The sequence below is a fragment of the Podarcis gaigeae genome (assembly GCF_964106915.1).
Source record: "Podarcis gaigeae genome assembly, chromosome: 5".
NCBI classification, from domain to species: Eukaryota; Metazoa; Chordata; class Lepidosauria; order Squamata; family Lacertidae; genus Podarcis; species Podarcis gaigeae.
Window position 1 is genome coordinate 99,889,795 of NC_139681.1, and position 14,516 is coordinate 99,904,310.

Consider the following 14,516-nt stretch of genomic DNA (forward strand, 5'->3'; position numbering starts at 1 on the left):
TGAGCCAGTCTCCCAGTGAATCGACAATGGATTCTGAAAGTTCCCCCAGAGATGTATTTTTGGACAGGAATGTGGCAATTCCTCCTGCCATTCCTCATCCCTTACTCTCCCCACAAACAGTATTTTCACAGTCCTGACATATGTGGGAGCTTGAAATAGCTCCTACTTCTGCCCCGGGGGAAGATTTAGACATTGCATCCATTAAGAGCATCCCTTCTCCATCTTTTGTTAAAAAAAAAAAAGGCCTTTTCAGAGATGCAGCTGCTCTTCCTCCGCTGGCTGTTCCCCTCCCCAGATCGCTCCCCTCTCCAGGATTTTCTCTGCAAAAGGTCAGCAAACCTCTGGGTCTCAGGCCTGTGGAATGTGGCCCCAAATGTTTCAGACCTGAATCATGCCAGCTTGTTTGTGCCAGAACAAACCAGAACTTGTGGACATCCAGTGGAGATGAATGTTGGCAGATTCAAGTTGGATGTGATTAAGGACCGGCATGCCTCCTTTGCGGGGATTTGTTGCTGAAGCTTCCCTTTCGAATTAGAAACCGCTAGAAGAAGAAGAAGAAGAAGATGATGATGATGATGATGATGATGATGATGATAATAATAATAATAATAATAATAATGAATTTTTATTTATACGCCGCCATCCCCAGCCAGAGCCGGGCTCAGGGCGGCTAACAGCAGTAAATTTACAATAAAAACATAATGGGGGGGGAGAGAGAAGAGGGAAAAAAACCACAATTTAAATTATAGGTTAAAATACAATTTAAAATGCAGCCTCATTTTAATAGTAGCTCATAGATCAAAACCATAAGGGTAGGGGAACATATGAGTCAGACTGAGTCCAAACCAAAGGCCAGGTGGAACAGCTCTGTCTTGCAGGCCCTGCGGAAAGATGTCAAGTCCCACAGGGCCCTACTCTCTTGGGACAGAACGTTCCACCAAGTCGGGGCCAATACTGAAAAGGCCCTGGCCCTAGTTGAAACCAATCTAACCTCCTTGAGGCTCAGGACCTCCAAAGAGTTGTCATTTGTGGACCTTAAGGTCCTCCATGGAGCAAACCAGGAGAGGCGGTCCCGTAGGTGTGATGTCCTCTGGCTTGGTCATCTTAAAAGTGCCTCTAAGCGCATGCAGAGACATCACCTTGCCAACAAAGGGCTGTATAGTTCAAGCTATGGTTTCCCCAGTAGTGATGTATGGAAGTGAGAGCTGGACCATCAAGAAAGCTGATCGCCGAAGAATGGATGCTTTTGAATTATGGTGCTGGAGGAGACTCTTGAGAGTCCCATGGACTGCAAGAAGATCCAACCTCTCCATTCTGAAGGAAATCAGCCCTGAGTGCTCACTGGAAGGACAGATCCTGAAGCTGAGACTCCAAGACTTTGGCCACCTCATGAGAAGAGAAGACTCCCTGGAAAAGACCCTGATGTTGGGAAAGATGGAGGGCCCAAGGAGAAGGGGACGGCAGAGGACGAGATGGTGGGACAGTGTTCTTGAAGCTACAAACATGAGTCTGACCAAACTGCGGGAGGCAGTGGAAGACAGGAGGGCCTGGCCTGCTCTGGTCCAGGGGGGCAAGAAGAGGCGGACACCACTAAACAACTAAACAAACAGAGTGCCCTCCCCAGGGGTCCCCAACCAGGTCACCATAGCCAGGTCACCCTTGTGGAGGTAAAGCCAGGACTTGGGAGTTGCAGGGCGTGATTTCTTTGTAGACATGAGACAAAGGTTCTACGCAGCCCCAGCTCAGTTCTGGCTTCTCTGCCTCAGCTCCAGTTTCAGTGCTTGTTCTTCTGGGATTGTTGCTTTTGCAGAGAAGCTGGCAGAAATGAGCCGCGAGCCGACATTTCGGGAGCATCTGTATACAGAGGCACCTGGTCACCATTGGGACTGGTTGGAGGGAAGGCAGGGAGGTGACCAGTAGGTGGCGCCAGAGCCAATGAGAGCTTGAGCCAACTGGTCGTGTCCCCATGCTCCTCTTCCCGGCTGAGTTCTGCAAGAGCAGCGCTGAGACTGAGGAGGAGAAAGCCGGGAGGCAGGCTCACTCGCTGGGCTGGAAATAAGTAAGGCAGGCAGGTGGGGGCCGGATGAGGTTGGTGGGGCCGTGCCCCATTTGCCCCAATGCACTAGCCTCCTCTTGCAATGACCATCTTCTGAACGCCCTGCACTAGTCATGAAAGAAACCATGTTTAAGAAAGGAGATTCCAACAAAATATTAGGAAAAACCAGTGCTTTTTTCGGGTGGGGGGTGCAGGGGAACGCATACCCCTAAACATTTTGTGGATCTTTGTACTTTTGTCCATTTACTGTATTTATTTTCCCCAATTTGAACTATACAGTAGTGATTTTCTTGAGTCAAAATGGCAGTACCCCTAAACTTTTTTAAAGAAAAAAATAGGACTGGGAAGAACTAATTAAGCAACCAAGGTTATCAAGGTTCTGGAAGCCAAGCCTGATGAGGAACGGTTGAAGGAGCTGTGTATGTTTAGCCTGGAAAAGAGAAGGCTGAGATGCGATCTGAGAGCCGTTTTCAAATATCTCAAGGGCTGCCACATGGAACAGGAAGCAAGCTTGTTTTCTCCTGCTCCGGAGGGTAGAACTCGAACCCATGACATCAAGGTACAAGAAAGGAAATTCCAGCTAAACATCAGGAACAACATTCTGATGATATGAGCCGTTCGACAGCGGAGTGGTCACTCTTAGGAGGTGGTGGGCTCTTCTTCCTTGGAGGTTTTGAAGCAGAGGTTGGGCGGCCGTCTGTCATGGATGCTTCAGCTGAGATTCCTGCATTGCAGGGGGCTGGACTAGATGACCCCCTGGGGTCCCTTCCATCAGTACAGTCTCAGGGCTCTACGTAATACAAGGCTGCTTTGTGTGGGTGTGTTTTCTTTTAATGGCCGCTAGAGGGCAACCAAGGGAGGCCCAATAAAAAGCACTTTCTTCTGTAGCAACACAAATCAGAATCACGTTTTTAAATAATAATAATAAGAAGAAGAAGAAATATTTGGGGGTGGCTAGAACTCAAATCACAGCATGATTCCCCTTTGCCCAAAGAACTGCTTGCTAGAGCCATTATTTATGCAAGGAAACAAAACATACTTCAAGTCAGGAATCATCTTCAAATACTAGGGCTACTGCAAGGCGCTCTACGTGGGGCTACCTTTGAAGGTGACCCGGAAACTACAACTAATCCAGAATGCGGCAGCTAGACTGGTGACTGGGGGCGGCCGCTGAGACCACATAACACCGGTCCTGAAAGACCTACATTGGCTCGCAGTACGTTTCCGAGCACAATTCAAAGTGTTGGTGCTGACCTTTAAAGCCCTAAATGGCCTTGGTCCAGTATCCCTGAAGGAGTGTCTCACCCCCATCGTTCTGCCCAGACACTGAGGTCCAGCACCGAGGGCCTTTTGGCGGTTCCCTCCCTGCAAGAAGTGAGGTTACAGGGAACCAGGCAGAGGGCCTTCTCGGTGGTGGCTCCCTCCCTGTTGAACGCCCTCCCATCAGATGTCAAGGCAATAAGCAACTATTTTACTTTTAAAAGACACCTGAAGGCAGCCCTTTTTAGGGAAGTTTTTAATGTCTGACACTGTATTGTTTTTTGATATTTGGTTGGAAGCCGCCCAGAGTGGCTAGGAAAACCCAGTCAGATGGGCGGGGTATAAATAAATTATTATTAATTTATTATTATTATTATTATTATTATTATTATTATTATTATTATTATTAAATACCCCGCTATTTTCCCCCAAAAGTTTGAGAGGTAAGTAAAAGATATAACAGAGTACTATGGAAACAGGGGGACTGGGCTATAGGGTTCATATGGAAAGAGGCGGTCCTTGAGGTATTGTGGTCCTGAGCCGCTTAAGGCTTTATAGGTCAAAACCAGCACTTTGAATTGGGCCCAGAAACTACCATAATTGGTAGCCAGTGCAGTCAGACCAGGATAGTGCAATATGCTCAAGCCGTCTTGCTCCCGTGAGCAACCTGGCTGCCAAATTCTGCACCAGCTGAGGTTTCCGAACCGTCTTCAGAGGCAGCCCTATGTAGAACGCATTGCAGTAATCTAACCTTGAAGTTATCAGGGCATAGACAACAGGAGTTAGGCTATCCCTGTCCAGATAGGGGCATAGCTGGTCCACCGGCCGAAGCTGATGGAAGGCGCTCTGGGCCACTGAGGCCACCTGAGCCTTGAGCAACAGCAAAGGATCCAGGAGGACCCCCAAGCTATGAACCTGCTAGCTGCATTGTGTATATGTTTTTCATTTTTTAAAAAAATTAAACCCTCTGGATTATTGCATTTTTCTTGGAGTGTTCAGCGACACGTAATTACTAAAGCAGATAGAGAAAAGGTTTTCTCCCTCTCTCATAACGTGGGCATCGAGTGAAACTGAACGTTGGAAGATTTTGGGGAGATTTTGTGCAGCTCATAGTTGGACTGTGGAACTCACTGCCACAGGAGGAAGTGATGGCCACCAAGCAAGATGGCTTTAAAAGAGGATTAGACAAATTCACAGAGGAGGAGAGGGCCATCGCTGGCTACTAGACCTGATGGCTGTGCTCTGCCTCCCCATGCAAGAATGCTTCTGAATCCGAGTTGCTGGAAACCCCAGGAGGGGGAAAGTTGCTCTTCTCACTGGTCCCCCCCCCCCCCCGGTATCTGACTGGCCACTGTGAGAACAGGGCTCCGGTCTAGATGACGCATGGGCCTGATCCAACTTCTTCTTCTTGCGTTCTTACACATGCAAAGCAGAATCTCTTCCCCAAAAGTGTTCCAGGGTATATGATCTGAAATCACGGGCACACACAGAGAAAAAAATCTCTGTCTTCTTATCTTTTCAAAATTATTTTAAAATGCTTTATTGAGATGAAAAATAATTACCAAACAAGATGGTTATCCGGAAAGGAGGAAAAAAATGGCAATATTTGTTACATCACATCACATTACATTCTTCGTAAATTTCTAATCGCTTCCCATCAGGCAACTACCACTTAATCTATCTGGTGCACTATTTATTTCCCTTATCTTTTGTTAAGTTTCAGTATTATATTCTCTTATGGTTATCCACCATACCATAGAAATCATTCAAGGGCTGCCACAGACGTCATGTTATTACAGTGAACCTTAAGACATTTTTGGTACACGTCCCATTTCCTAATAAACGTTTGATCAGTGTGGCCTCTCGGTTTTTCTGTCAATTTTGCCAACTCACATAGAGATGACAAACTCTAGCAGATATTACAAACTCAAACTCATAAAGATATGTATAACACAATAATTCATTACAGAATTAAAGATAAGAGTTTATGAGCAGAGATAAGTTCATGTTAGTCCATAGTCAGATTTGACGTGAAGATCTTAGCTTCAATCACTGAGCAGAAGTCAGAAATCAATTATGGATCAGAAACCAGGACAGGGCCCTGTTTTGATGTATTCACCTTCATCAGCTGGAAGTATCAAATATTTCATGAAAATACATTTAAATTCTAAATTATCATAAATTATAAAACAGTTATAAATTATAAAACAATATTTTGGTTCCTTATCTAATTTTTAAAGGGTCGCGTAAGTTTGAAGACTTTCGGATAAACATATCCTGTTATTTTCTACGTTTCTCAGAGATAACAACCGAAGATAATCAATATTAATAATAATTACATGTGTTTTTGTTAACTATTGATTTGCAATACTCCCACTATTGAAACTTACATTGGCCTGAGTTCTTGGTGTGCTTTTTTCTTGCTATATTTAATAACAAGAACTACAACTTATTTGAATTTTGCCAACTCGGCATATTCCAACCATTTATTTTGCCACTCCAGCTTTCCAATTGGTAGCGATTAATATTCTTGCAGCTACGGTGGCATCTCTGTCTTGCTATGACAACGTCCCCTCGCACGTCACCGCAGTTTCAGATCCTGCCACCAGGTGTCAACATAAACCCACAGCTGAGCCCACACATTCCTTTTCCTAAGCGGAGAAAAGAGATGCTTTGGGACTCTGGCGTATCTTCCTGGCCTCACCCCATCTGCTCTGCTTGACCCATCCGTGGGTTTCCAACGCCAAGAGAGTGCTGCAATGTTCCCATCTAGAAAGCGTCAGGCCAGGGAAAGGGACCGAGCAGAATCTTGACCCTTGTTGCTTAGTCGTTTAGTCGTGTCCGCCTCTTTGTGACCCCCTGGAACACAGCACGCCAGGCACTCCTGTCTTCCACTACCTTCCGCAGTTTGGTCAAACTCATGTTTGTGGCTTCAAGAACACTGTCCCACCATCTCGTCCTCTGTCGTCCCCTCCTCCTTGTGCCCTCCATCTTTCCCAACATCAGGGTCTTTTCCAGGGAGTCTTCTCTTCTCATGAGGTGGCCAAAGTCTTGGAGCCTCAGCTTCAGGATCTGTCCTTCCAGTGAGCACTCAGGGCTGGTTTTCTTAAGAATGGAGAGGTTTGATCTTCTTGCAGTCCATGGGACTCTCAAGATTCTCCTCCAGCACCAGAATTCAAAAGCATCCATTCTTCGGCGACCAGCCGTCTTGATGGTCCAGCTCTCACTTCCATACATCACTACTGGGAAAACTATAGCTTTAACTATACGGACCTTTGTTGGCAAGGTGATGTCTCTGCTTTTTAAGATGCTGTCTAGGTTTGTAATGGCCTTTCTCCCAAGGAGCAGGCGTCTTTTAATTTCGTGGCTGCTGTCACCATCTGCAGTGATCATGGAGCCCAGGAAAGTAAAATCTCTCACTGCCTCCATTTCTTCCCCTCCTATTTGCCAGGAGGTGATGGGACCAGATGGGAGGAATAGTGGCAGATATAAATATGAAGAAGCAAACAAATATTTATTAGTTTGTTTAGCTTGCAGATTACTTTGTATTTCAAGGAATCTCTACACTGTTTACATATCTCAGTAAATATACACACACAGTGGTGGACAGGAGGCAGGCAGGTGTGGAGGACTCCCTGGTCCTGAATGGGGTAACTGTGCCCCTGAAGGACCAGGTGCGCAGCCTGGGAGTCATTCTGGACTCACAGCTGTCCATGGAGGTGCAGGTCAATTCTGTGTCCAGGGCAGCTGTCTATCAGCTCCATCTGGTACGCAGGATGAGACCCTACCTGCCCGCAGACTGTCTCGCCAGAGTGGTGCATGCTCTAGTTAACTCCCGCTTGGACTACTGCAATGCGCTCTACGTGGGGCTACCTTTGCAGGTGACCCGGAAACTACAACTAATCCAGAATGCGGCAGCTAGACTGGTGACTGGTGGCGGACCCCGAGACTACATAACACCGGTCCTGAAAGATCTACATTGGCTTCCAGAACGTTTCCGAGCAAAATTCAAAGTGTTGGTACTGACCTTGAAAGCCCTAAACAGCCTCTGTCAAGTACACCTGAAGGAGCGTCTCCACCCCCATCGTTCAGCCCAGACCCTGAGGTCCAGCACCGAGGGCCTTCTGGCGGTTCCATCATTGCGAGAAGTGAGGTTACAGGGAACCAGGCAGAGGGCCTTCTTGGTGCTGGCTCCCGCCCTGTGGAACACTCTCCTGTCAGATGTCAAGGAAATAAACAACTACAGTATTTTACTTTGAAAAGACAACTGTAGGTGGCCCTGTTTAGGGAAGTTTTTAATGTCTGATGCTGTATTGTTTTTAATATTTGATTGGAGTGGCCCAGAGTGGCTGGGGAAACTCAGCCGGATGGGCGGAGTATAAATAATAAATTATTATTATTATTATTATTATTATTATTATTATTGAAATTTTCATCCTTTCAGTGCAGATTTCTAATAAACCACACATTTTGACCTGTATCGTTGCCTAATGTGTGAATTTTTGCAAGATATTGTGCCCGATATAATAAACTTTGTACGTTACTTTCATGCACTTGATGATGTGTTAACACACTCTTCCCTTTAATAGATGCATTTTTCTACACATACACAGAAGCAACTTCATCCTAAAATTTGGAGAAGTGTGAATTTTCAAGGACTGCTGTGTTTCGTTTCACATATTGTTTCGGCGATTTGTTTAGCTTTGTTTTAAAATGCAAACAAGGCCAAATATATCTTCTGTCTCTAATTTCCAGGAACAACTATTACCATTCTCTCCCACCCACCCCCCTCAACTTGGGTTTGGACTACAACTCCCATTAGTCTTCAGCAGCTCTAGGGCAGGGGTAAGAATTTGCCCAGTTTGGCTCTCTCCATTTCTCCTTTCCCCCCAATCTTAAGTTACCGTATTTTTCGCTCTATAAGACGCACCAGACCACAAGACGCACCTAGTTTTTGGAGGAGGAAAACAAGAAGAAAAATATTCTGAATTTCAGAAGCCAGAAGAGCAAGAGGGATCGCTGCGCAGTGAAAGCAACTGTCAGAGCTGCCCCAAGGTCCCAGCTCACAGAGGACCAACGCCAGGTCGTTGTTATATACAAAAGTCTTTATTGAAGTTCAGTCTCTATTTCAAAGCCGTGGCGCACAGCTCTACGTCTTAAACCCTAGACCGCCGAAGCTCCGTCTGAATCTCCTCCCCTCTGACACCAGTTTAAGACTCTAGCCCTGCTCCACCTCTTCCTCTGCTCTCTCCTCCTCTGGGTCCTCCTGTCCGCTGGGGCATTCCCCTTTCTGGACTCTTCTGACGCTGAGTCCCCTGACTCCTCCCCCTGCCTCCAGCGGGCTTTAGGACCTGGTTCCCAATCCGGGTTCTCTGCTGTCCCGCGCGCCTGTACATTTGAACTTGGCGCTCGCACCAACCCAGTGACCTTCCTCCTGACGGTTACACTGCTTCTGTCACTGCTTCCCTCTTCCGGGAGGCTAGCTGGACCTGACCTCCCCTCCGTTCCCTGACTCTCCGATGGAGGCGTGGTCAGCCCTGACTCATCTTCTCTCCCTGCTGGGGGAGACGCTGGCCCCGATACCTGGGACTCTTCCCCCCCACTACGCTCTGGTGGGGAAGTTGGTCCTGATCTCCAACTGCTGCTCTGGGAGTCCCCGCTGGCCTCTTGCTTCTGGAGTGTCCCCCTTGGGACCCCCCTTGCCCTGGCCACCGGCGCCCCCTTCTGTGAATCTTCTGATTCGCTGGAGAGGCTCATGGAATCTCTCGGGCCACTGTCATCTTCTCCTACGCTGCCCTCAGATTCTTCCCCTTCGCTCTCCATTTCCTCTCTTCCCTGTGCCTCTGCTCCTGAGCCTCTGACAGCAACGATCCCTCTTGCTATTCTGGCTTCTGGGATAGCTGCACAGCCTGCATTCGCTCCATAAGACGCACACACATTTCCCCTTACTTTTTAGGAGGGAAAAAGTGAGTCTTATAGAGCAAAAAATATGGTAGGTTCTCAACACTTCGACACAAGATTTCCTTTTTCGAAACTTCTCATGAACCTTCTTTGATATTCTGGGGCAACTTTCTCCTAATAAAGACATTTTTGTGAGCCGTTTTGACCCTTGGCAAATTCATGGAGGAAGAGGAGAGGGCTATTGATGGCCAGTCGCCCCAAGGGCAAGGCTTTGTCTTCTTGCTTGGAGGCAGCGGTGCTTCTCAATTCAAGTTGCTGGAGAGACAGGAGATGTGCTGGGCCCGGGGGTAACCCTTGAAACACGGTCCAGGACCGGTCCAGAATCCGAAGGTTCTGCTAGGAGTCATTCCAACAGGGCCAAGGCAGGACATGAGGCAGGAAACCAGGCAAGGACCGGTACAGGATCTCAAGCAGGATCTGGCATACAGCAATGGTGCTCCCGAAACCTGGGGCAGGGTCCGACAGCCTTTTATCTTTGTCGAGGTAACGGCTGGTCCTGATCCACCTCACCTCCCTGTCTTGCCCGAAGGCGAGCACTCCTCCTGCGAATACTCAGGTCTTTCCTTCTCTCAGACCTCGGTCTCTGCAGCTCAGGAGATGTCGTTGGATTACTGGACCCAGAGGCCGCTTCAGCCTCCCCTGACCCAACTGGTAGTGGAGCAGCCGTAAGTGATGGCCCAGCTGGAGGCAACGATGTCATCCCCGCATCTGGAGCCAGGGCAGGCTCAGGCCCCTGAGCCGGACCAGCTGGTGCATGTTGCAGGGGAACCTGTGCAGACTGGGGCTCTTCAGGATCAGGCCCCAGACTTGGTACATCCCTATCTGGACAGGGATAGCCTAACTCCTGTTGTCTATGCTCTGATAACTTCAAGGTTAGATTACTGCAATGCGTTCTACGAGGGGCTGCCTCTGAAGATGGTTCGGAAACTTCAGCTGGTGCAGAATTTGGCAGCCAGGTTGCACACTGGAGCAAGACGGTTTGAGCATATTGCACCTATCATGGTCTGACTGCACTGGCTACCAATTATGGTAGTTTCTGAGCCCAATTCAAAGTGTTGGTTTTGACCTATAAAGCCTTTAGCGGCTCAGGACTGCAATACCTCAAGGACCGCCTCTTTCATGCCTGAGGCAAAGGATACGATACGCTACGCTACGATACAATATCTTTATTGTCATTGTCCCTTGCGGAACAATGAAATTGAAAAACTACATAAAACTACATAAAAACTACATAAAACTACCACAGAACTACATAAAACTACCTAAAAACTACATAAAACTACCTAAAAACTACATAAAACTACATAAAACATTCAAAAACCCTAAAAAACTCTAAAACCCCATTTTAAAATACACTATACTACAGAGACCCCTTATGCTGCGTTTAGAACCAGAATTGCATTAGCGTAGAAACTGTTTTTCATGCGGCGAGTCCTGGCCTTTATAACCCTATACCTTCTTCCAGAAGGCAGAAACTGAAAGAGATCGTTTCCGGGGTGCGTACTATCATGTGCTATCTCTGCCGCTTTCTTATGGCACCTGGCAGCATAGATTTGATCTAAGGTGGGAAGAGTGCACCCAATAATTCTCTCTGCAGTCTTAACAACCCTGGATAACATTGTTTTTCCCCTGGCCGTGCAGCTCCCAAACCACACGCACAGACCATAAGTTAGTACGCTCTCCACAGTGCAATGGTAGAATGCCATCAACAGGTCCTTTGAGAGATTGTTTTTCCGGATCTGGTGCAGACTGAAACTCCTCTGGTTCCAAGTCTGAGCCCAAGTCCCAGGCCATCACAGGAGAGTTGGTCTTGTGTTTGAATCCTGCAGCTGGTTTCCCCCAGGCATCTAGTTTGCAACTCTGAGAACAGGATGCTGGACTGAAGGTTTAAAATTTACTGCATGTAATGCGTTAAAATAAAATGTGATGAAAATGGTGTATAGATGGTACATTACACCAGTAAAGTTAGCAAAAATGTATAAAGTAAGTAATAAATGTTGGAAATGTAAGGAAAAAGAGGAAACATTTTATCACATGTGGTGGGAGTGTAAAAAGATGAAATGCTTCTGGGAGATGATATATAATGAATCGAAAAAAATGTTGAAATATACATTTATAAAGAAACCAGAAGCATTTCTCTTAGGTATTGTTGGAAACGATATAAATAAAAAGGAATGTAAGCTTTTTTTATATGCCGTAACAGCAGCAAGAATATTATTGGCCCAAAGATGGAAGCAAGAAGAATTACCAACGATGGAAGAATGGAGGATGAACTAATGGACTATGCAGAACTTGATAAACTAACGGGAAGGATCTGAAACCAGTGGGACCAGAAGTTTACCAAGGACTGGAGTAAATTTATGGATTATTTGAAAAGTATTTGCAATGATCAGACGACGTTTGTAGGTTTGCAAGAAGCTTTGTGAGGAATAATATTAGAAATATTGCAAAAATGAAAAAGGAGATGGGATATGTTAAAAATGTAAAGGCAATATTAAGTTAGGAAATGTGTATAAAGTGAATAAGATGGAGGATTATCAGAGGTGCTGATGGAAGTCCAATAAGAATGTATCTGTGATAAATTGTGTGGTATGTTTTATAATTTTGTATTTTAAAACTAATAATATATATGTACAGTGGTGCCTCGCAAGACGAAAATAATCCGTTCCACGAGTCTCTTCGTCTAGTGGTATTTTCGTCTTGCGAAGCAACCCTATTAGCAGCTTAGCGGATTAGCGCTATTAGCGGTTTAGCGGATTAGCGGCTATTAAAGGCTTAGCGGCTTAGCGGCTAAAAGGCTATTAGCGGCTTAGCGGTTTAGAAAAGGGGGGGAGCGAAAAAAATCGCAAGACTCGCAAGACGTTTTCGTCTTGCGAAGCAAGCCCATAGGGAAATTCATCTTGCGAAGCACATCGAAAAACGGAAAACCCTTTCGTCTAGTGGGTTTTTCGTCTTGCGAGGCATTCGTCTTGCGGGGCACCACTGTGTGTGTGGTGTGTGTGGTGTGTGTGTGTGTGTGTGTGTGTGTGTATACACATATACATATATACATATATATATATATATATATATACATATACATATATACATATATATATATATATATAGAACAGGATGCTGGACTGAGAATGGGCTGCTGGCCTGATCCAGCAGGCACTTCTGAGGTCCTTATGGGAGTTGTCCCGGCCCCTTGTCCTTTCCTGCACCTTTTCCAGCTCTTCGGTGTCCTTCCATTCCTCCTATGTTTTCTCTTTGAGGCAAGGGGCAAATATTCAGCTAATCTGGAGTCTCATGTAACATCTTTGTGCTACAAGGAGCTCACTCCCCTTCTTCTTCTTTAGATACACTAAAAGATAAATGTTTAAACAGCTGCAATTATGAGTTCTGAGTAAGAGAAAATAAAAGGCATTGTGCCTGTGTTGGAGCCGCACGTCTGGACTTCCTCCAAAAGGGCGGAGCCGGTGGCTGACTCGACCGAATTGCCCCTCATTTTCCCAAATCCCCGGCATGGCGCAACTCTCGCTGCGGGAGATTTCCCTCCCCGACAGTTGAATGAAAAGGCAGAAATGTGGAGAAACCAGCTCGCGTGATTGATCGCCTCGCGGCCGCTCCCGGGATTTTGTTCTCGGTGGCCATGGGTCTTTCCTACTGCCTCTGCTGAGTGCCTTGGCTCCTTGCGAGGGCGGTGATAGCGATCACCATTCTGCGCTTCAGCACGGATACTTAGGCAGAGTGAATTGGAGCCGCCGATCTTATCGCCTGCCCACGTCTGCCTATAAAACATGTCAGGCAGATGGAGGAAGGAAGGGAGAAGGAGGAACTCAGCGCCTCTGGGTCAGATAGGAGTCCCCAGACCCTCTTGAGGAATGGGATGCAGGCACCTTGATTATTTTGAATGTTTAATTTCAATGCAGCTTAATATTTCAAAAATGTATTAAAGCAGCATACAGAAAACGGAAGCCGCAACAGGTAGCTTAAGCAGAATAGTACAAAAATGCACGGCTACATATAAAAGCGTTACATTCACATAGAAAGTGCAGCAATAAAACTGCTAGCACATTTGCAATGCTAAGCAGGGTCTGGTATGGCTTCAAATTTGATGGGGGGGCTGCACCTTGAAATCCCTGCATTGCAGTAAGTTGGGCTTAATAAAAAAAAAATTTAAAAAAATATTTATTTATTTATTTCTACCCTGCCCATCCAGCTGGGTTTCCCCAGCTATTCTGGGCAGCTCCCAGCAGAACATTAAAAACACGATGAAACATCAAACATTAAAAACTTCCCTAAACAGGGCTGCCTTCTGGTGTCTTCTAAAAGTCAGATAGTTGTTTATTTCCTTGACATCTGTCCACAGAGCAGGTGCCACCACCGAGAAGGCCCTCTGCCTGGTTCCTGGTAACCTCACTTCTCGCAGGTAGGGAACTGGCAGAATGCCCTCGGAGCTGGGCCTCAGTGTCTGGGCAGAACGATGGGGGTGGAGACGCTCCTTCAGGTATCCTGGGCCGATGCTGTTTAGATGAACCTCGGGGTCCCTTCCATCCCAAAGACGCTTTGATTCTATATAAATCAATATCAATTCCTTTTCCTTCTGACACACCCTCCCTCTCAGCTGCCCGGTTATCACCCAATGAACTCTCAGCTCATCCACAAAAGTCTCACAACAGAATGAGTTTCTGGAAGCAGCAGACAACATCCTAATCTTGCCCTAGACTTCCCCAAAGTGGATGCTGCTTCCTCAGGCTGTCCACAGCTGTGTCCCATTCAGCCACATTCTCCACACCCAATTCCAGGGGCAGCAAGTTTGTTGAGTTTCCACAGGTGTTCCAGAGGATGAGGAAGGGGTCCCCCAATACTCCCAGCTCTTTCTTCACCCCATGCCCTTTCTTCCTCCTTCTCCAGCTACTTTACTGTCTCATGGCAGGGTTTGTTTTTGTGGCTCAAGCCCAGAAGAAAAGGAACCTGTGGACAGATGACATTGGTGCGTCTAGACTAGTATTGTCTACACTGGCCGGCAACAGCTCTCCAGAATTTCAGACAGGATGGAGGAGCCAGGGTGAGAGTTAAACCAGTGAGTTGAGAACCTACTGCCTCACCTGGAGATCTGCTGGATCCTAATTCCACTGATCCCGGCAGATCTAGCCTTAGGCAGCCATTCTTAGGTGTGGTGGGAGGCATCTGGTTCATACAAAACTACCTGTTCACACTTCCCAAAAGAACATGGAACTGAGGCGCAGCTATC